Source organism: Nannospalax galili, unplaced genomic scaffold, assembly GCF_000622305.1.
Source record: "Nannospalax galili isolate Female #2095 unplaced genomic scaffold, S.galili_v1.0 scaffold734, whole genome shotgun sequence".
NCBI lineage: Eukaryota > Metazoa > Chordata > Mammalia > Rodentia > Spalacidae > Nannospalax > Nannospalax galili.
In genome coordinates, this window is record NW_008337073.1 from 2,998,772 (window position 1) to 3,020,639 (window position 21,868).

General features: G+C 36.6%; 1 protein-coding gene and 1 pseudogene across 1 annotated transcript in view; both read left to right on the forward strand.

Annotated features, from left to right (window-relative positions):
• Positions 1 to 21,868, forward strand: part of Cdk17 (cyclin dependent kinase 17) — a 108,550-nt gene that overhangs the window by 9,920 nt on the left and 76,762 nt on the right. The window lies entirely within an intron of this gene.
• LOC103733285 lies at positions 9,370 to 15,452 on the forward strand (annotated as a pseudogene).

Consider the following 21,868-nt stretch of genomic DNA (forward strand, 5'->3'; position numbering starts at 1 on the left):
TCTTGTTGGGCTTATGTTGGGGACAGGGGAGGTCTCTGTCATTTGCAGATTATAGTCTTGGGAGGACTGATTCTCTAGAATGGACTTCTTACCTCCCCTGATGGCCATTTATGGTCTTGGTACACCACATGGTCCTGGGTACCCAGGCCTTGATGTTGGTCCTCTCCTAATCCCAGGCACCAAGAAGTTTTCTGTTATTCTTCTACAGCCCCCGTGTACCTGTCCCTGTGTCCTAAAGAAAAAGTGAAACACCTAATTGAACTTCTAGAAATAAAAATCACAGCCTGGAAAGTTTAAAAAAAAATACTACTTTAATAACCAAGCGGACACAGTTCTCAAGCTAAAAATGTGTAATTGTGTTTAAGAATATAAATTTGAAATTCTATATGTCTGCTATAATTTTTTAGTGTTTTTTTTTTCACCGACAAAACTGTACTACTAAGCTTCAGCAATACTGTGAAGTTTATCACTTGCTGTAGTGTGAGTTTGGCATTCACATCCTTTCCAAATTCTCCAGCCTGTACAAAGTTTTTCAATGTAATCATGCTGTTTTTTTGAAGTAATACTAATAAAAAATTTTATAATAAAAAATAAAAGTACAAGACAAAAGAAAAAAGTGAACGTTCACAGTTCATGAGATTTGGAGCATTTTCAAATATGTCAACTTAGTCTTTATTTTTTTATATTAGTCACATTTTAAGATCATAATTTCTTTACTTGCATTTATTCAGAAATAATGGACTGTTACTACATTGAAGAACGTTTGTTTAACTGATTGTTTTCTTCAGGTTAATCAGTGTGATTCATAAGGACAGAAGAATCAAAATAATCTGAGATTTTTCTAATATGCCTCACACTACTCTTGCCCACTGTGAACATCAGTAGTCTTGTATTGAACTCATGTTACTAATGAGTGTATGCCGCATCCTTCATTTATGTTGGAGTAAGTGGGAGAGACTAAATCATCCAGCATATTCAGTGTTGTTTCTTACCTAGTAGCCTTTAGGGCAAAAGAGGATACAATCTTCTTGTGAGCACACTGATAAGCTCTTTTTTTTTTTTTTTTTTTATGACAGGCTAATCAAATTTTTCTTTTAAGCATTTGCTCTTTTGTAGTCCTTTGCTTTAGCCCAGGTTTGGCATCTAAACAGTCTCCACAGTATTTACCTTCCTTGTTAACAACCCTTTGTGTGACTGTGTTTTTTGAAAACAAAATAATCGTTAAACTTAGCAATTTAAAGAAAATGATGACTTTGCCTTTAATCTTCATCATAAAACCTGCTTAGATGCATGCTATTTATTGCTGTTTATTATCTTTTGTTCAAGGTCAGTGACTTTAGCCTGAACTTAAAAAATACTCTTATTGGCCAAGTGTGGTACATGCCTTTATTCATAGGACTTGGGAGGCAGAGGCAGGCAGATCTCTGTGAGGTTGAGGCCAGTCTGGTCTACATAGTGAGTTGCAGATCATCAGGGGCTACAGAGAGACCCTGTCACAAAAAAAAAAAAAAAAAAAAAAAAAAATTAAAAAAAAAAATGCCTTTTACGTCTGTCTATCTGTGTGTGTGTGTCTGTCTGTCTGTCTGTCTGTGTGTGTGTGTGTGTATGTGTGTGTGTGTGTATGTGTGTGTGTGTATGTTTCTAGGGGTGATCTCAAGCTCTAGTCAAGAACAAGTGAATCAGAGTTTCTGGGTTTGAATTTCTAATATATGAGCCTTGGATTTTAGTATAGTGGTAAGGAAAGATCCACATATATACAAATTAAATTTATAGTTGAAGGCAAAATGCTTTAAACTTTTCTATTGTTCCATCTTTTATTCTGCTTGAAACCATCAATCCACTTTTACCAGTTTGTTGTTGTTATTGTTGGGGACAGATGTCAGGGTCCTTAAGTTTATTTATAAAAATGTTCTGTTCCATCAAAAAAAAATACTTTGGTAGATGCTCTCATGTTCCTTTATGTTTGTTTGTTTCTTATCAGTGTCTCTTTTCTTTCTATGTGGTCTTACTATGTTTTGAATTATTTTTTAAATGTATAGTAACTCAGAAACTAGATAATCTCAATTCCCTCATGTAGTGGCTATCATCTTCAAATATTCTTTTTGCCTTTTCACAAATGGTTTTGTATTTTTTTATATATTTTATTATTTTTATGTGTATGAGTGTATTGCCTGCATGTATGTGAGTGCACCCATATCACGCAGTGCTGCGGAGATTAGAAGAGGGCTTCGGATTCCTCTGGAATTGGAGTTAAGGACGGTTCGTAGCCGCCATGTGGGTGCCAGGAATCGAACCTGGGTCCTCTGTAAGAGTAGTCAGTGCTCTTAACCACTGAGCCATTTCTCCAGCCCCATAGTTTTGTATTTTTAAGATAATTTTTGTAATACAACATTTTTTAAGGTACCAAATAATTTTTAGGGATTTCAGTTTTAGTGTTTCCATCAATCCATCAAAAGAGGTTTAGCCAACTGCCCTGGAACTCACTATGTAGACTAGGTTGGCCTTGAATTCACAGAAATTCACCTGCCTCTGCCTCTCAAGTGCTGGGATTAAAAGCATGTGCTACCATGTCTGGCTGATAATGATTACATGTTTCACTCTTACAGGTTGTCCTATAACAAACCTGAACATGTGACACCCCCAACACCCCTTGCACCTGGTATTTTCTTAGGGTATGTACAGATGCTTAGAAGTAGCATTCTCAAATCAAAGTTTATGAATAATTTTCTGTCCTTTCCTACTGCATCATTATCAACAGTGATAGTCCATATCAGTGATACTGATTGTAGCAATGCATCTTGATTTTCAACTTGATTAGATTGAGAAGTGCATAGAAGATTAGTAAAGCACACCTCTGAGATTGTCTGTCAGGATATTTCCAAAGATGGTTAGATCGTAAAGGCTCTGACCTGATGAATTGGTTTAATTCATGGATGGGTTCATTTGGAGGTGGCGATGCCTAAGTGGAAGAAGTGGTCCACTGGGGTATACCTTGGGGTGTTATATTTTGCCCTGACCACTTCCAGTTATGTCTGTATTCTTCCAGTCTGCCATGGTGTGAGCAGCTTTTCTGCCACCATAGACTACATCTTTATACACCATAGACTATACCATCTTTCCTTCCACCATAGATTAAAACCTCTGAAACCATTAGTTAAATACATCTTCACTCTTCTAAGTTGTTTATGTCAAGTATTTTGTCACAGCAAGGAAAAAAATCTAACATAAAAGTATATAAAATGCTTGTTTTGGGAACTGGGGAAATGGCTCATTGAGTAAAGCATTTGCTGTGCAAGTGTGAGGACCTGAATATGAATCCCTAGATCTCATATGTGCTAGTCACTTTTCTGTTGCTGAGAAAAAAACACCATGACCAAGGCAACTTATTAGAAGGACAAGTTTATTTGGCTTATGATTCTAGAGGGTTAAGAGTCCATCATGACTGGGAGGCATGGTGGCAGGAGGTGGCAGACCCAGGAAGTAGAGTGAATCTGGAAATCCAATCCAGCAAGGATTAAGAACTCTCAAAGCCCACACCCAGTGACTTGTTTCCTCTGGTATGGCCACACCTCCTAAAAGTTCCATGACCTTTCCCAAATAGAACCAGAAACTGGTGACCAAGTGTCCAAAAACTTGGAGCCTATGGGCGGTACATTCTCATTCAAACCACTACACCATATAAAGCTTGACACACTAGTGAGTATCTGCAATGCCATTATTCTTGTGGGAATGGGAGGTAGAAACAGGAGGATAACTGGAAGCTTACAGACCAGCTGGTCTCCTGTCTTTCTTGAGTCACACAAGGTGGAAGGTGAAGACCAATACCTAAGGTTCTTAGTCCTCTGACCTTCAGATGTGTGCTGTGTCATGCACATGCCTTGCCCCCATGAGTGCAGAGTGCACACACACACACACACACACACACACACACACACCATACCCACACATTAAAGTTTATAGAAGGAGAACTGCATTTGGCCCTTTTAGCTCCCAATAATATATCTCTTATGTTTTTCCTCAGAAGTGTCTCTATATTATATTACTTGAACCCTAAATATGTCAATGCTTCAAGAATTGGAATATGCTTTAACTTATTTTCCTGGTATTACCATTTAAAGAATATCTCAGTAAAAAATTAGTAGTTTATAATAAATTTTCTGTTTATTAATGTTATCACTGAAGTTAAACTTATGGTTATCAGGAAGAAAAGAAGTAACATTGTGTTGAAAGTACTTGGTAGATTCTTAGAGGAGAAAATGCTAAAGTTTTACCAGTAGAGAAAAGAAACATTTCCTGGGATAAAGGAGCATGTGAGAATGACAGGCATGAAAAAGATTATGCATTCCTTTAAAATATTGGCTAGGGAGATGGCTTGCTTTGAAAGCATGCAAAAGGGAGATAGCAATAAGAAAGATTGTATATTCATTTAAAAATATGAACTGGAATCACTTCTCTGCCTTTTGGCTAAGTTCAAGTGTAAAATATGGGCTGGGAACATGGCTCAGTCAATGGAGTGTTTGCGCCAGTTTTATCCCCAGAACCAATGTAGAAAACAGCAGAGTGACATATACTTGTAATCTCACCACTGTAAAGGAGGGCACAGGTGGATCCCTGGAGCCCACTGTCCTACCAGTCTAGGCTTCTTCTTGGCAAACTGCAGGGTAGAGAGCGACCCTATCTCAAAAGGTGGAGGGCATCTGAGATTTTTCCTCTGGCCTCACATGTACACTACCCACATGCCTGTATACCTGCGTACAACCAAAATAGTGTCATTCCCTACCTGCCCAATGAGTGTATTTCTGTATGGCATATAAGAAGAAAGGTAGCTAATGAAAGTATTGATAGATGACACCAAAGAGAGAGATATTCCAGCAAGAAGCTTGGATTTTGTTCATTTATAGAACTGAGTTACATTTTGAACATTTTTAAATGCAGAATATAATTTTTCTACAGTGAATGTATTGGGAAAGTTTTATGAACAGTTGCAAATGGACTGCTTCTGATAGCTGATGGATTATCTTTGTGACATGTTGATATTCAAAAGCAGCTTCAAAGGGTTACATTCCTCTATTGAGAAGGCCATTTTTACTCTAGTTTGGTTCACCTCAGGGGCTTGAAAATTATCTTTCTTAAGAGCACTTATAAAAAGAGTATTTAATATGCAAACTGTGTGCTATTTTTATCTTCCAATATGGTAATGTTTCTCTATGTTAGAATTGGTATTACCATATCATTATGGAAATAAGAAATATAAATAATAGATTTATAAAATATAGAAATAGTAGGTAGGTCCTTTTATTTAGCTATAAATAGCATACTTTAGAAATAAGAATGCAGATACTGTGTTTTTGGAAATGATTTTCAGTTCTTTAAACTTGATCTCCCTGTTAATGTAGGTAAGCATACAACACTATGAATCTAATAGTTACTGCATTACGTTATATGCAGGTTCTGAGAATAAGCTTATTTTGTTGTCTATAGTGCATCTCAGTATTTTAAATTCAACTGAATTTGGCTTGAAATGCCTGATGTTTTCAAGTTTATGAGAGTTTCTGTGGTGTGTGACTGCCTTCAAGTCTTGTCTCCTGCTGTCCTCTTCAAAAATGAGTATCATTTAAAAATTGTTCTTGGTATTTAAACTCTTTAGTTCCTTCCATTTTGAGTTCTTGTAAAAGACCAATTTAAAAAATGAAACTTGTAAGTAGAGAGATGTACACAAAATATCTTGTTCCTCTTTTGCACTCCTGTTTTCCTCCTATACCTTTCAGCATCCTGTTTATCTTCCATATGTTTCTTTTTATACATATGCACAAATGGATTTTTTTCCAGGGATCTTTGCATATGTAGATAAAGATCTTTATTTTTAATGGCTCCGTAGTAGTTCATTATGTAGATGTAGCATACTTTACTCACTTGATTCTCTGTGAACACTTAGGCTGTTTCTCAATGTTTGCTTCTACAATGACAAATAAGTAACAATGTATGTGTATGTATGTGTAACATATATGTAGAAACGTGTAGAACACACACACACAAATGCACTCGCACACACCCACGTACATACAAGTGAATGTGTGATTTCGGTTCTGAGAAAGGGACCCCATGTGTTTCCTTGCTTGTCAGTTGAGATGATACAAGAAGCAACTACAGCAGCATCAGTGAGAGTATAATCAGTGAGAGTATAATGATACCTATGAGTTTGTACTGATACAGTCTCTTGTACAAAATTTCAGGTCATTTAGGGACTACTGAATCCTTAAGGATGTGTAACATAATGCCGTACTCCTTAAATATAAACTACACAAAATAGTTTATTTCTATTGAGCGCAGTATAAAAAATTGAGAACAGAATAACTTGACTAGGAAAACCATAACAGATACTAATCATGTGATCAAAGTTAACATCAATAATTATAAATATGTTTATAATATTTCATTTGTGAGAATGCACTTCATCCCATGGCTTTTTCCCCCCTGAAATTTATAACCCTAGTTTACTTCTGAGAAAAACATCAGTCAAATCTCAGTTGAGGAGCATTCTATAAAATGCTTGAATGGTAATCATCACATTATCCCAGTCATCCGAAAAAAAAAAAAAAGGGAAATCAAGAGTAACCTAAGAAGATGTTGTTATTATCGCAGTATAATGTGGAAAGCTGGATAGAATCCTGGAACAAAAAGAGTGCAGTAGGTTAAAATCAAGGAAATCTAAGTATTTAATAATGTATCATTATTGGTTCATTAATTGTGCCAGAGGTTCCATGCTAATGTAAGATGTAAATAGCATTAACCTGAATACAGGTTATAAGAGAATTCTGTATTATATTTGTACTTTTCCATAAATCTAAAGCTATTCTAAAATATTTGTTTTAAAATGATAAATGTCAGGGCTGGAGAGATGGTTCAGCAGTTAAGAACACTGGTTGTTCTTGCAGAAGACCTGGGTTCGAATCCCAGCACCTACATGGCAGCTAACAGCTCTCCATAACTGCAGTCCCAGGGGATCCGACAGCCTCTTCTGACCTCCGTGGGCACTGCATGACATGAATGCACTTACCTACGTGCAAGCAATGCATGCATACACATAAAATAAAAATAATAAATAAAATTTAAAAATATTTAAAAATGATAAATGTCTACATAATTCTCGTAGGTATTTCCAGTTACTATTTTGTACTTCTACCTAAATGTGCAAAATTCCTGAACTCTGTGCCTAGCTGCATGTTTTATCACAGTTGGATACATGAGAGCTAGTGGAATTCAGGCCATTATTTGTTCTCACTCATCATTGATACTGAATACTTTTTCATAGGTTTAGAAGGCATTTTGTTTTTTTTCCCTCTTATGAACACTCATGATCTTAAGGTTTTCCTTGGGTCATTAGCCTTTTTCTTTTGGTTTCAGTTCTCTATAGGACAATTAGTTCTTTATATGTGATGTGAATTTGAGTGTTTCTTATATTGTTTATGCTTTTTAAAATATTTATTATTTTTGTTTTATGTGCATGAGTGTATTTTCTGCATGTAGGTAAGTGCACCCGTGTCTTGCAATGCCCACGGAGGTCAGAAGAGGCTGTCAGATCCCCTGGAACTGGAGTTACGGACAGTTGTTAGCTGCCATATGGGTGCTGGGATTTGAACCCGGGTCTTCTGCAAGAAGTGTTCTTAACCGCTGAGCCATTTCTCCAGCCTCTGTGTTTATGCTTTTTTAAATTAAGATTTTGTTTTCATGAATTTTAAATGATTTTTTTCCTTCTTTTTACATTTCTTGATCCATAAGTATCATTAGGAAAGTTAATCACAATCAGGTTTTAAGTATTTTGTCCTATGAAATGCAGTTTCTATTTTCTTTTTTTTAAAATACAGTGTTACATATTTTATTCCTTGAGACTTTCAAACATGCACATAATATATTTTGATCATATTCACCACTCCCTCTCACTCTTCACAGATCTATCCTACAACTTCATGTCTTTATTTTTTTTAAAAAAATATTACCCACTGAGTCTAGTTTGTGCTGCCCATTTAAGCATGGGTTTGGGGCCATCCACTGGAGGACAGTGGACCTACCAAGGGCCATACCCTTAAACTGACTCCCACCCATGGTAGCCACAACTGCCAATAGCTTCTCTGCAAGGGATGGGGGCAGTTTCTTTCTTCACATTCAGATTTTAAGTTTTGAATACTTCATTCCAGTCCTTGAAATTTTTTAATTTTTTCAGTTACATTTATGTTTTTGTGTCACTGAGGGGGAGGAGCGCTCAGGGACACATGCAAAGGTCAGAGGACAACAGATGGGAATTGGTTCTCTCCTTCTACCATGTTGGTCCCTAGGATCTAACAGGTCGTCAGGTTTGGCAGCAAGTACATTTACTGCTGAGCCATTTCTCCACCCCCTTGAGGCACTTTTAGATGCTTAATTTTTCTTTTATTTAATTTATTTTTATCTTTTAACTCCTAAATATAGATGCTCTAAATAATTTTGAGTAAAAAAATAAACATTTTAAACATTTACTCTATTTGTCTTGTTTTGAGACATCTCAGGCTGGCCTCAAACTCATGGCAATCCTCCTGCCTGAAAATCCCAAGTGCTGGAATTATAGGCATTAGGTTACCACATTTGGATCCATTTACTTTTGGTATAATGTGTTAGTGTATATTACTGGTATAATATATAAAATGTAAGGATGGTCAACATTGTATAAGATACTTGAAGCATTTCATTCTCCCAATAGTAAAACATGTTTTATAAATGATTTAACAGTTACAAAAACACCTTTACAGTTTCTTTTTATTGGTAAATCAATATAATTCCTAGTATTTTTCTTATGCTAATTACTATTGATGATTATTTAGGTATTCAATTTTTCCCTATCCTGTTCCTCATATTTTTCTTTGATGATGAAACTTATCTGTGATGTAGTTCTCACCTTCCTTATAACTTCTCACTCATATTACATCTATTCTGATATTGATAGTGTATTTGATAATTATGAATTTAATGAGTAGGCCAATTAAACTCTATTATCAAGACATTGGTGCTAGTCATGTCAGTGGATGCTGTCTAATGTGGGGTGATGGTTTATCAAAACCTTAAACAAAGGTAGTCATATTCCCCCACAGCACTTGTAATGAATGTAGTGTTGCTGAACTGAATTTTTAATAGACATTGAGAAGTTGTCTGGTAGTACTGTAGAATGTTTGCTCCTGGAAAATGTTACCAAAAATAAGCTGTTGAGTTCACTGAGTTGGTAGTGTCTGAGGGGGTGGGATGGATGATGGGACAGTGGTGAGGTAGTGGTAGTAGTGAAGAGAGTAACAAGATGGGAAGGGGTAGAAAGACGGAGCATTGGCTCCGTGGAGAGCAGCTATGGTTGGTATTTCAGTGCAAGGCTTAACTGGAATTAGTGTGAGGATCATGATATGGTTTAGAGTTGACAGACACAGCAAAGCAAGTGTTCTGAGGTAAGCTTGTCAGAGTCTTGGAAAGTGAACAGTCATTTACTGCTGTTCATTGGAAAACTGGACTGATGTTAGTTTATGTAAGTTTTTTGGGAAGTTCCTGAAATGAACAATGAAGTTATTTGAAATTCTTATCTGCCTAGTCAAGACTTTCCTGGAATAGTGAAAATTGCTTACTGAAGACAGCTGAATGGTGATGGTTAATGTAGACTGTAAACTCAGTGTAGCTTCAGTTGTTAGTGGGCATTTTGAACCATTATAGACCTGAAAATGTGTTTATAAAAAGTTTAATTTTTAGCCCCATCTACAAAGACAGAGCATTCCCTCAGTGAGTGATTTGATACTGATTTTTTTCCCCTATAGAATGAGACCCAACTTTAACAAGGTACCTGAGACACTCAAGTAGGCAGTTGCATATGAGTCTGTTTTCAGAATAAAGGTCAAAATCAGGAAAAAAAATTGGGAGTTATTACATAGATGCATTTGAAATTATGTGCATGAATGAGTTTGCTCCAAAAGGAAACAGAATAGGAAGAAAAATGTATGGGTCTTAAGAGTTCTAGTATTTCATGGCCACACTGGGTTTTGTGTGTGTGTGTGTGTGTGTGTGTGTGTGTGTGTGAGAGAGAGAGAGAGAGAGAGAGAGAGAGGCAGAGACAAAGAGAATGGAGAGAGGGGATGGAGAGAGTACAATAAACTGACAACTGACAGTGTAGTGGTCAAAGATATTATATTTAAGTCAAGAAAAATCTTTTTTAAGATTGACGAGGGAGGGCTGGAGAGAGCTCAGTTGGTAGTGTTTACCTTGCAAGCGTGAGTACCTGAGTTTGATTCCTAGAACCTATGTGGAACAAGCTGGATGTGGCATAATGGTATACATGTGTAATCCTAGCATTGGCATATGGGGAAAGGTAGCTATCTGGGACTTGTTGGTTAGCTACTCTAGCTACTTGGTGAGTTTCAATGCAAAGAAAGATTCTGTCTCAAAAATCAAGGTGGATAGCACCTGAGGAATGACACCTGAGGTTTTCCTATGGCCTATACACATGCACACATGCATGTTACATATATACACATGCATGCACACACAAAAAGAATGATGAGAGGTCAAACTATAAAATAGGGAGGGGTGAAGATGTTGGGTTTAGGTTTGTTGAGGGCATTTCTACTTAAGGGCTTCTGTCTTGAAGGTTAAGTGTATATGTGTGTGTATGTACAGATGCACTTAGTTATGGGTTGCAGGAGAAGTCATCTTGCAATTCAGATAGTTTGGTGTGGCTTGAAGTTGATATGGGGGTGAGTGATCAGTGTTGACTCTCATTTAGGTTTGCTGACTGAAACTACTCTGTTGTGTGACTGTTCAGCAGTGCTGATATGAAATATGCAGATGTAGAGAAAGCCTTGAGTAGATCAAGATTCAGACAGTGAAACCTATGGAGTCATGCCTCGGTTAATATGATGGGGGCACATTCTGAGAAATGTATTATTAGGATGTTTCATTGTTGTATAGGCAGCATGTTGTGATTAGACAAATCTAGGTAGTATAGTCAATCACTCAGCATGGCTTTCTTTTTATGTGCTTGTGTGTTCATGTGGGTGTGAACATTTTGTGTGTGTGTGTGTGTGTGTGTGTGTTTGTGTTTGCATATGTGTGTGCGTGTGCATGTGAGGGCCAGAGAAAAACCTCCAGTGTCTCTTCAGGACTGCCATCCACCTTCTTTGAGACAAGGTCTCTCATTGGCCTGGAACTTACCAATTAGACTAGACTGTCAGGCTAGCGAATCCCAGGTATCTTCCTGTATCCATCTCCCCAGTACTTGATGGACATCAAGATATGTAGCAAACCTAAGATATGTGAAGATACTGCTGATATAACAGGGTATACTGCTTTTATTTTTTGGCATACTGCTTTTTAGTAAACTTTTTTCCATGTAAGTAGGAGTATGCTGTAATGATAAATAAAATAGTAAGTATATAAGCCAGTAACATTTATTTTCATTATAAAGTAGTATGTACCGCACATAATTGTATGCATTATGCTTTTATATCATGTGGTGTAGTAGGTTTGTTCACACCTGCATTGTCACAAATACACGAGTAATGTATTGGGTTATGACATCACTGGTAATAGAATCTCTCTATTATACTCTTAAGGGACCACCAACATGCACATTTCCATTATTGACTAAAATGGTGACATGTGACTATATTCATGGATTGGAATAGACACATGTGCCTTCTCCCTATTTCCTGCCTTTGGAGTCACGGTAGCAAAGTGGCTTTTCTGTACTGCTTAATTCCTTTCTGATGCATAACCTCACATACCCTTCTCACTTGCCCTTAAGCTGATGATTTGATGTATATTCAGTCTGTTTGCATTTATTTTCTTATTTTTAAAATTATTTTATTATTTTTATTTTATGTCTATGAGTGTATTGCCTGCACACATGTAAGTTATTTTATGTGTATGAGTATAGTGCCTGCATGCATGTAAGTGCACCCATGTTGTGCAGTGCCCACAGAGGTCAGAAGAAGGTGTTGGATTTCCAGGAACTGGACTTCAGGATGGTTGCTAGCCACCATGTGGGTGCTGAGAATCGAACCCAGGTCCTCTGCAAGAGCAGTCAGTGCTCTTAACCACTGAGCCATTTCTCCAGCCCCTGTTTGCATTTATTTTTACTGCACAAAATCACTCTCCCTGGTTTTCATAGGACATAGAGATCTTTGGTGTTTTTTTTTTTAACATTTGTTTGCTTTTTAAAAATTATTTATTTCATAACCAAATTAGAAGAGGCATTTCATTACAATAGCATTGACATATTCAGTAAAAATTTCCAGAGCTAAGATGCTTCTCTTTCAAAATTGGCTGTAAATTATTAGGTTTACAGTTGAGTTAATACAGTTATACAATATTGTACTCCATGTAAACCCTGTAAGAAGAATCATTTTTAAGGGTGATAATATTCAATCTCTTAGTTTCCTATACTTTTAAGGTTTGTCTTCCCTTTATAGAAGCCTGGTAATACAATCGACACTAAGATGCATATACGTTTCTAATCTATATATCTGATTATTACTAGTCACAGTCGGTTACTTTCTGAGCTCCTTAGCATCTGAGCATGGATGATCTTTGACGTTTCTTGAGAATAAAATTATGAAGACTAAACTTCCCAGAAAGATACAGGACAGGATGAAAAAGGGGAGGTGTTGGTTGTTCTGGGTAGAGGTATATGATTATGCAAAGCAGAGAGACATGAGGAAAACATCTTAAGAGAATAGAATATACTTAAGACAGTGAAAGACTCACTGTGACTATGATTTCTGGGGATGGACTGAAATGAACCCCACACCTAGGTGGATGAAGATCTCTTGGCTACAGTGATGAATTTTCACTTTCCAGTTTCTCTGCATATGTACAAAATACAGACTGTTCACATAATTATTCAGTCTCTTCTTTATGTTATTTGCCTAATGAGAAATTCTGTTTGCAGGTTAGTTATTTGAAATTGAAAATATTTTTGTAGATTAACAAGTTATTTAATCGGTCATTTTGGTTGTATACATACAATTTTATGTATAGTACTTATATTTGATGCTTATACTTTGGGAATAAATAGAAGTAACATCTTTTGATTGTTGCATATATGCTAGCTATAAAACATGCATTTTAATTTGGACCTATTTCTTCAAAGCAGTTAGTTTCTTTTCAGGGAAGTAAACACACTTCTCTCATCATCATACTTCTCACTCTCTTTCATGTCCCAATGAAGGAACCAGAATTAGAACCTATATTAGAATTACTCTAAAATTTACTGTCAGTCTCGGTTATACAGAGTGGATGTCTGTGTGCTGTAAACCTTTAAATACTAGTGCCAACACTGTGTGTAATTAAGGTTTCATCATAGGTGTTAATTAGATGTAGGAATATATTACTTCTCAGCTTTTGAGGATCAAGACTGAACAGGTAGTGAGAAATGATAAAACAACAAGAATCTAGGCTTATATAGCCAATCTTTCATTAAGTAGAATTCACTTAATTCTGCTTCATAGAGAATTCAGACAGCCAGAAGTATCTTGATCAGAGTTCTGATTAATTTAAGCATTACTTCATCTGTTCATTTGTCTGTCCATCTGCCTGTCTGTCAATCATCCATCCATCCATCCATCCATCCATCTATCATCTATCTGTCTATCATCTATCTATCTATCTGTCTGTCTGTCTGTCTGTCTGTCTGTCTGTCTATCTATCTATCATCTATCTACCTATCATGACAGGGCCTTCCTGTGTAGCCCAGGCTAACCTCTAATTGTCTAGTTTCTAGGCTAGCCTGCAATTCATGATGCTCCTACTTCTGCCTCCTGAGTCCTGGGATCACAGGCATTATCACTATTTCTAGCTTCAAGCAGTATTATTTTTAAATGCTTTAATGTGTCCTCATAGGAAACCTTTTTATACTAAAAGATCTATAATTTTAATACTTATAGTACATATTTTATCAACTTTTTTCTTTAGTTTATATTAATACAACCCACTACTTCCCTTTTCTGTATTTAATATTCTCAGGTTTCTTAAATAAGTAGAGTTAATATAATAGAAAAACCTTACAAATAAAATCTGAGAAACAAAAAGGTGTAGAGTTTAGTCAGGTATATACAAATTTTCTTCTTGCTGTCTTGATTGAACTCTTACAAATTGACCTTTGCTATAGCTGTTGTAGAGTGTGCTTGTTAACCTGCTTGTTGTTATGCTCTTTCTGTTTTAGGATTGATACATAAACAATTTCTGATTTTCTACTTAGCAAGTAATGTTGTCATGGATTAGCCCTTCTTCCCAAATCACATACAAAAAATTTTTCTGAAGGTGATGATAGATGTATAGTTTTGAGATCAACTGATTCAGTCTTAGAAAGACTGGAAGACTTGGGGGGGGGCACATATTTCCAGTATCTTTAAAATATTCAGAGTGATTTTTTTCTTAACAGCCTTCCTCTCCTCAAAGAAAAACTTTACCAGAAGATTGTAGAGTGCTGGCAGCTTTAGTATGTTGCCAAGACTTCCACTGTCACTGAGGGGAATTGGCCACCACCCAGTAGAATTTGACTTATAAAGGCTTTAATAAAGTGTTAGTTAAAAAAAAGGAACAAATCATCATGTCATAAATTATAAAGTAACAAAATAACATGTTTAGTTGTCCAGTTCAAATGTGTTTTAGAGACAAAATGTGTTTTACACACAATTTTCTCTCCCCCCCCCGAACACAGTGAAAGAATTCATATTATGTTGTGCTATGTATACTAAGAACATTCTCGTTAAAACCTATTTGAGTATCCAGAAAGTAGGAGATTTTGCAAGACATACTTAAAAAACATATAAAGAAAATACATAAAGGAGCAGTCCTGCTGAGGTCTCTGATCATGACCCCTTCCACCTGTCTACAAGCCCGGGGAGGACCTTTCTAAGCCTCTTCAAGGACCTTTTTGGCAAAAGAAATACACGTTTTCCTGGCAGGCCTGGATGCTGCAGGGGAGACAGCATTTCTGTGTAAACTGAAGTTGAGTAAAACTGTGACCACCATTCTCACAATTGGTTTCAACATGGAAACCATTGAGTATAAGAACCTCAGCTTCACCATGTGGAATTTGGGCAGCCAGGAAAGATTCAGCCAGAGTGTTGCCACTATTTCCAGAACACCCAAGGCTTGATCTTCATAGTAGATAACAGTGACAGAGAGCATTTGAACAAGGCCCATGAGAAACACATGAGGATGGTGGCTGAGAATGAATTCTGTAATACTGTTCTCCTGGTGTTTGCCAATGAGCAGGAACCCCTTCCTTCTCAATGCTATGAATGTGGCCAAAATCACAGGCAAGCTGGGGCTGCACTCTCTATGCCACAGGAGCTGGTACATTCAGGCCATTTGTGGCCACTGGCAGGGATTGGCTGTATGAAGGACTAGACTGGCTGTTCAGTCATCTCTAGAACCAGAAATGAATCAGACTCCTCCCCCTCCCCTTCCCTTCATCCTCCACTTTCCTCACATGTGGCAAGTGTGCCACTCTATATTTTGAATGGCAGAGGCTGTCTCCATGGGGTGGTCACAGTGTGCATGGCACTGTGCTGTAAATATGCAGGTGCAACCTGCAGCCAGGTTTTTATTTAATGTAAATAGTTTCTGTTTCCACTGAGACAGTTTCTGGAACTCTTATGCAATATTACTTAGCTTTATTGTAAAAAAAGGAACCAACTCACTGTCAGTACTGAGAAGGGATTTAGGTTTCAGGGCACCTGGCCTCTAGGAGACTGGTGTCTGGATCCATTTGGTAAGGTTGGCTTTTAACCCAAATAGTGCATCTTTTAAAAAGTAGTTTAGAATACAAAGCTAGAATACAGAAGGGAGACTATACCTATATATGTTTTGCAGGAATGACCTTAATGCTTGTTGGATCAACTAACTATTCCCATGGGAACAAACTGCCATCCTCTGCATGCTCCCAGGAGAGCCCCCATGATTCACCTGTCCTTGGGTCACCTGCATCCCATAGTGTTATTCTATTACACATGCTCATACAGTCACCTACTAGTGGGATGCAGGCCACTGTGGGGTGCAGGGCCTGGCCTTGTCCTTGGTTGATGTGTGTGGTGTGTGTGTTTGTGTCTGGACTGGGTGGTGGCTACTATTGCCAGCTTGCTCCTGGCACATTGTCCCACTGGACACATTGGCAGGAGGCTTGGGTCTCACCAGCAGGAGTGTATGTAAGCTGGGAAGGTTGGTCCACTCCAGACCCACATCCCAAAGCACCCTCATCAGCCTTCAAGACTCTAGTATTTTTAGACTTCTACACAATTAGTAATCAGTTGTTTTGTATACTTGTTTTCAGTTTCATTTTGACAAGCACTCTACAGCTCTTAGGTCTCTTAACTATGTAGAAATACATAATATTATTTAGTCATAACTGAAAAATATGGATTTATATTTATATTTTATTTATTTACTTTTTGGCCTTTTTGAGATAGGGTCTCCCTGTAGCCCCAGCTGGCCTGTAACTCACTATGCAGACCAGGCTGGCCTTGAACTGACAGAGATCTGCCTACCTTGGCCTCCCAAGTGCTGGAATTAAAGGTGTGGGTCACCACACCCAGCTTATGATATTTTAAAGGGGAATTAAAATCTCAATCTGCTAGTAACTCTAATATGGTCTTTAAAACATACAAATATATAGCATTACTTAATTTTCCTCATTAAAATGAGATCCCAAAATAATTTTTAAATTTCTTACTGTTAAGAGTTAAGAGGTGATCAAAAAGATGATTAGCTAGATTTCATTGGATATGTTGACAACAGTATAATTATTGCGAATCCAGCAGAGACTTATCTTTTCAGCTTTGTAGATTGACATACTTTTTTTAGTTTGTTTTAAGGTGATATATATATATTCTAGAAATGTTTATGCTAATTAGAAATGAAAATATAGTGTGAATGTAGAAATTATTGAATGAACTGGGCCTAGTGGCACAGATCTGTATTCCCAGCTATTTAGGAGGCTGAGGCAGGAAGATTACAAGTTCAAGGCCTGTCTGGGCTACAGATTGATATCAACACCAGTCTGGGCAACTTACTGAGATTCTATCTCAAAATAAAAAGTAAAAAGAGAGCTGGAGATAAATAGCTCAGTGGTAAATGCTTACCTAGAATGTGGAAGATCTTGGGTTCAATACCCAATACTGCCAAATGCAGTGTATGTGCACACGCACAAACACACGTGTGTACTCACACTGAGGTGTGACTTAATGGCTTGATATTACTTTTTATGGTTGAATGATGTGATGTAGGTGGAGGGGTCACAAAGATTTAAATGTTTCTATTCTTAAGAAGTTTATAATATTGAGAAACCCAGAAAGTTTTCATTTATGTAGCCTACTTAGTACTGATGAATAAATCAGTCCAGAAGATGAGATTTTCTATTTGAAAATTGAGAAGTGGGTCTTCCACCTTTTAAAGTCTGAGAATCTCTTAATATATACTCTTAGACATTTATTGAAGACCTGTAAGAATTTTTATTTTTGTGGGTTACATCTCTCATAAATGAAAACAGAAAATCTCAATCATAAGAAATTGTGATTTACTGAAAAGTAACAAATGCTACAAAATAACAAATGTTTTAAAAATAAAAAGTGACTTTTAAAAATAATATGAGAAGAGTAGCATTGTTTTACATACTTGGAAAATTCCACTTGAGAAAACAGCTGAATTGTCATATCCACTGCATACTTTTGCATTTCAGTCTTTTGAAATAGTTTATGAAATGTGGCCTCTGGAAAATTCTACTGTGCATTTTATGATAAAAGTATAAACAAGCCAATGTATTCTTGGTGTTACTATAAAAATTGTTTTCACCTCAGGACCCCTGGTGAATGTTCCTTAAGATCATGCTTGGAGAACGTCTGCTGCAAAATGAAATTAGATCCTAATCCTGTCTTTGACCTCACTGAGTAGTATACTCATATGGCCTTTTTCTGTCACATAGTAGTAACCCATGGAATTTCATTTCTGGGACTTTGACTATGAGTAGAGTTCTGTACAGGTTTTGTTGAGAAATGGTAAATTCTACTAACTGTGATTGTGATCTCAGACACATTCTTCAATTTGGAATGTTTCTCCTGTAAAATGAATACAGAAACACCAATTCATTCAGCTTTCATGGGAATCCTATAAGGTAATTAAAGTAAGAAGTAGTTGTCAATGATACCTTAACAGATAATAGAGGCTTAGCAAAAAATACTTCTTGAGATGCATTACAGTTTTGTAACATGTATTTTCGGCTCTGATTGCATTTGTAAAGTACACTAAACAGTACGCTTTCATTGCATCTCTTTTTCACGAGTTACTTGAGAGAAGTGTTTTTTGTTATCCTTTTAATGTTGTCTTGTCTAGAGCCTATTGGGCCTTTCAGCAAAATATCTTCTCTAAGGTGCTAATAATCTGTGACTAAAGTAATTAGAAATAGAAGGATGTTTTATAAGAGACACATGAAGGCTGAGTTCATAGTATAAGGAATGCTAGTTCTAAGTAGAGAAATTCAAAAAAGAAAAGTTTATTATTTATTCACACAGGGTCTCACCGTGTAACTCTGCCTAGCCTGGAACTTGCTATGTAGAACAGGCTGGCCTGGAACACACAGAGCTCCACCCACTTCTGCCCTGAGTGCCAGAATTAAAGGTGTGTATTACCACTCCTGGTGTATGCTGACTTTTTTTTTTTTTTTTTTTTTTTTTTTTTTTTATGGAAGCAACCTACCCCAGTTGGCCTGGAACTCGCAGAGAGCCACCTGCCTCTGCCTCCAGAGTGCTGGGATTAAAGGTGTGTGCCACCATGCCCAGCTGTATGCTGACTTTTAGAGCTCCGAACAGAAAGAAAAACTGTGAAGAGCCCAACCAATGAGTACTTGAGCGAAGCTGTGTGTTCATTCTCTTCTGGGTGGTAGTACTATGCGATTAATTGTGGAGATGATGGACAAGAGTGTTAAACTACTTGGGTTCTAAACTCCTGGCTTCTGCTTACTTGCTGTAACCTGTTGTGAGGTTTTAGCTCTTTACTTCCTAAGTTTATGTGTAAAATGAAGATAATCTCAGGAATGTTGTAGACTGCTAATGTTTGCATGAATTAATGTACATAAAGTTATAGAATACTGGCACACAAAAATGACCTAACTGCTTTTCCTATTATTGAGTAGATTGGAAAGGGAAAAGTCATACTTTTTTTAAAGTTTTAAGTTCTAGTACTCCCATAGAGATCACATTTTTAGAGTGATTATTGAAAGATTAATAGGAAAAGTTTTTTTTTTGCTCCTTTACTGTTTAAGTCATATTTTGTCATATTTTATTACTTTGATTTACACAAGAGAAAATTGATAAAGAACCAGATCTTTTAGTATCTAGAATGTGTTTTTATCTAAAATCATATTTGAAGTGCCCCTTTTTTCTTCGAATTTGTAGGTACTTCATTAGGTGAAAGTTATAAGAAAAATTGATGACTAGGGAAGTTTCTAAAAGTTTTTAAGTTAGAAAATTAGAATATAATATTTAAAATAATGAATTTCTCAAAATCCTTTTCTATCTTATGAATTGGGGTGGGGCAGGTGCATATGTGGAGTCTAACAACTTGGGTGAATCAGTTCTTACTTTGTACTACGTGAGTTCCAGGGATCAAACTTATATTGTCGTTGTTGGCAGCAAGTGTTTTTTTGCCCTCTAAGCCATTAAGCCATTAAGCTTCTAAACCTAAATTGACTCAGTAGTGGGTTTCATTTTGATGTTTTCATAATGCATTCATCCTGTCCCCAGCCCCCTCCCACCAGTCAGTCCCCTTCCTCTTCTCAAGTAGTCCTACTTTCATGTCTTAAAACAATCTAGATTCTGTATATGAGAGAGAACACATGAAATAATGCATATTTTCTTTCTAAACCTGGTTTATTTTGCTTAACTTGATGACTTCTAGTTTATCCATTTTCTTGCCAACAACATACTTTCTTTTTTCTTTATGACTGAAGAATATATGTGTATATATGGCATATTTGTTCATTAATTCTCGAATGGAAACTTAGGCTGATTCTGTGAGTTGACTATGACTAGTCCTTGACAAACATAGTATGCTTATTCTGCGTCTGTTAGATGAGCATGTGATTTTTAGTGTTGATACTAATTATATGCTGTAGTATGTCTGTTGATTTGCATTTGTTGAACTGTCTTTGCATTTTCAGAGTGAAACTAACTTGATCTTCGAATATAATCTTTTTAATGTGTTTTTGAATTCAGTTTGCAAGATTTTTACTGAGGGTTTTTGTTCTACAGTCTTCCTTTGTTGTATTCTTATCTAATTTGAGTATTAGGGTAATGCTAGCTTCATGGAATGAATTTGGTAAAATTTCTTCTTTGTATAGTTTATGGACTAATTTGAGGAGCATTGATGTTCTTTAAAGTTCTGGTAGGATTCAGCAACAACTTCTCCCAGTCCTGATCTTTTTTCTTTGAGAGACTCATGGCTTCAGCCTCATTGCTCATTGTAGATCTGTTTAGGTTGGTTATACCCACTTGCTTCAGTTTTCATGGGTCATATGTATCTAAAAATTTATCCAGCTCCTCTAGATTTTCCAGTTTATTGGAATATAAATTTTCGAAGTATTTTTTTATTTTATTTATTTTTATTTTATGTGTATGCGTGTATTGCCTGCATGTAGGTAAGTGTACCTATTGTGTAATGCCCGCGGAGGTCAGAAGAGGCTGTTGGATCCCGTGGGACTGGACTTGAGGGACAGCTGTTAGCTGCCATGTGGATGCTGGGATTTGAACCTGGGTCTTTTGCAAGAACAGCCAGTGTTCTTAACTGCTGAGCCATTTCTCCAGCCCCTCAAGGTATTTCTTAATGAATGATTCTTTGGGTTTCAATGGTATCGGTTGTAATACTCTTTAAATTCTATTAACTTGGATCTTCTCTTTTGTTAGTTTAACTAAGTAAAGGGTATTATCAGTTCTTGATTATTTTTTCAAAGAGCCAACACTTCGTTTCATTCATACTTTATGTTCTTCTTTTAGTCTCCATTTTGTTAATTTTTATCCTCACCTTTATTTTTTTCCACTTATTTTGGGTTTAATTTTTAAATTTTTAAAATTAATTAATTAATTTTTAAATTTATTTATATTTTATGTGTATGAGTGTTATACCTGCATGTGTGTAAGTGCACCAGTGTTGTGCAATACCCATGGAGGACAGAAGAAAGTTTGGATCCCCTGGAACTGGAGTTATGGATGGTTATTAGCCACTATGTGGGTGCTGAGATTCAAACCCAGGTCTTCTGCAAGAACAGACAGTGCTCTTAACCGCTGAGTCATCTTTCCAGCCCCAGGCTTGACTTTTTTTTCCTTTTTTTCCTTTTTTTTTTCAATTAGAAGAAGCATTTCATTACAACAGCATTAACCTATTCAATAACATTTTTCTGAGCTAGGGTACATCTCTTTCAAAATTGGCTGTACATTTTTAGGTTTACAGATGAATTATTACGCTTATACAATCTTTTACTCATTATAAACTCTATAAGACATAAAATTAAATGAGATTTTAACGTTTAAAAAAGATCTCCACTTCGTCGTTAAAATGCAGTTTCATACAGAAAAATTCATTTTAAGGCAATTGACATTGAGACGTTTTCACATGCATTTCTAATCTCTCTCTGTATGACTATTACTGGTCACAGTCGCTTATTTTCTGAGTTCCTTGGCTTCTGAGCATGAATATAAACTCGTCAGATAGACAGCCTTCCTCTCCCACTAGAGCCTCCATACTCGGCCATCCCTGCCACTGTCCACTGTGCTGTCAACACCCACATCCATTCCCCCCTATCTGCCCTTCTGGT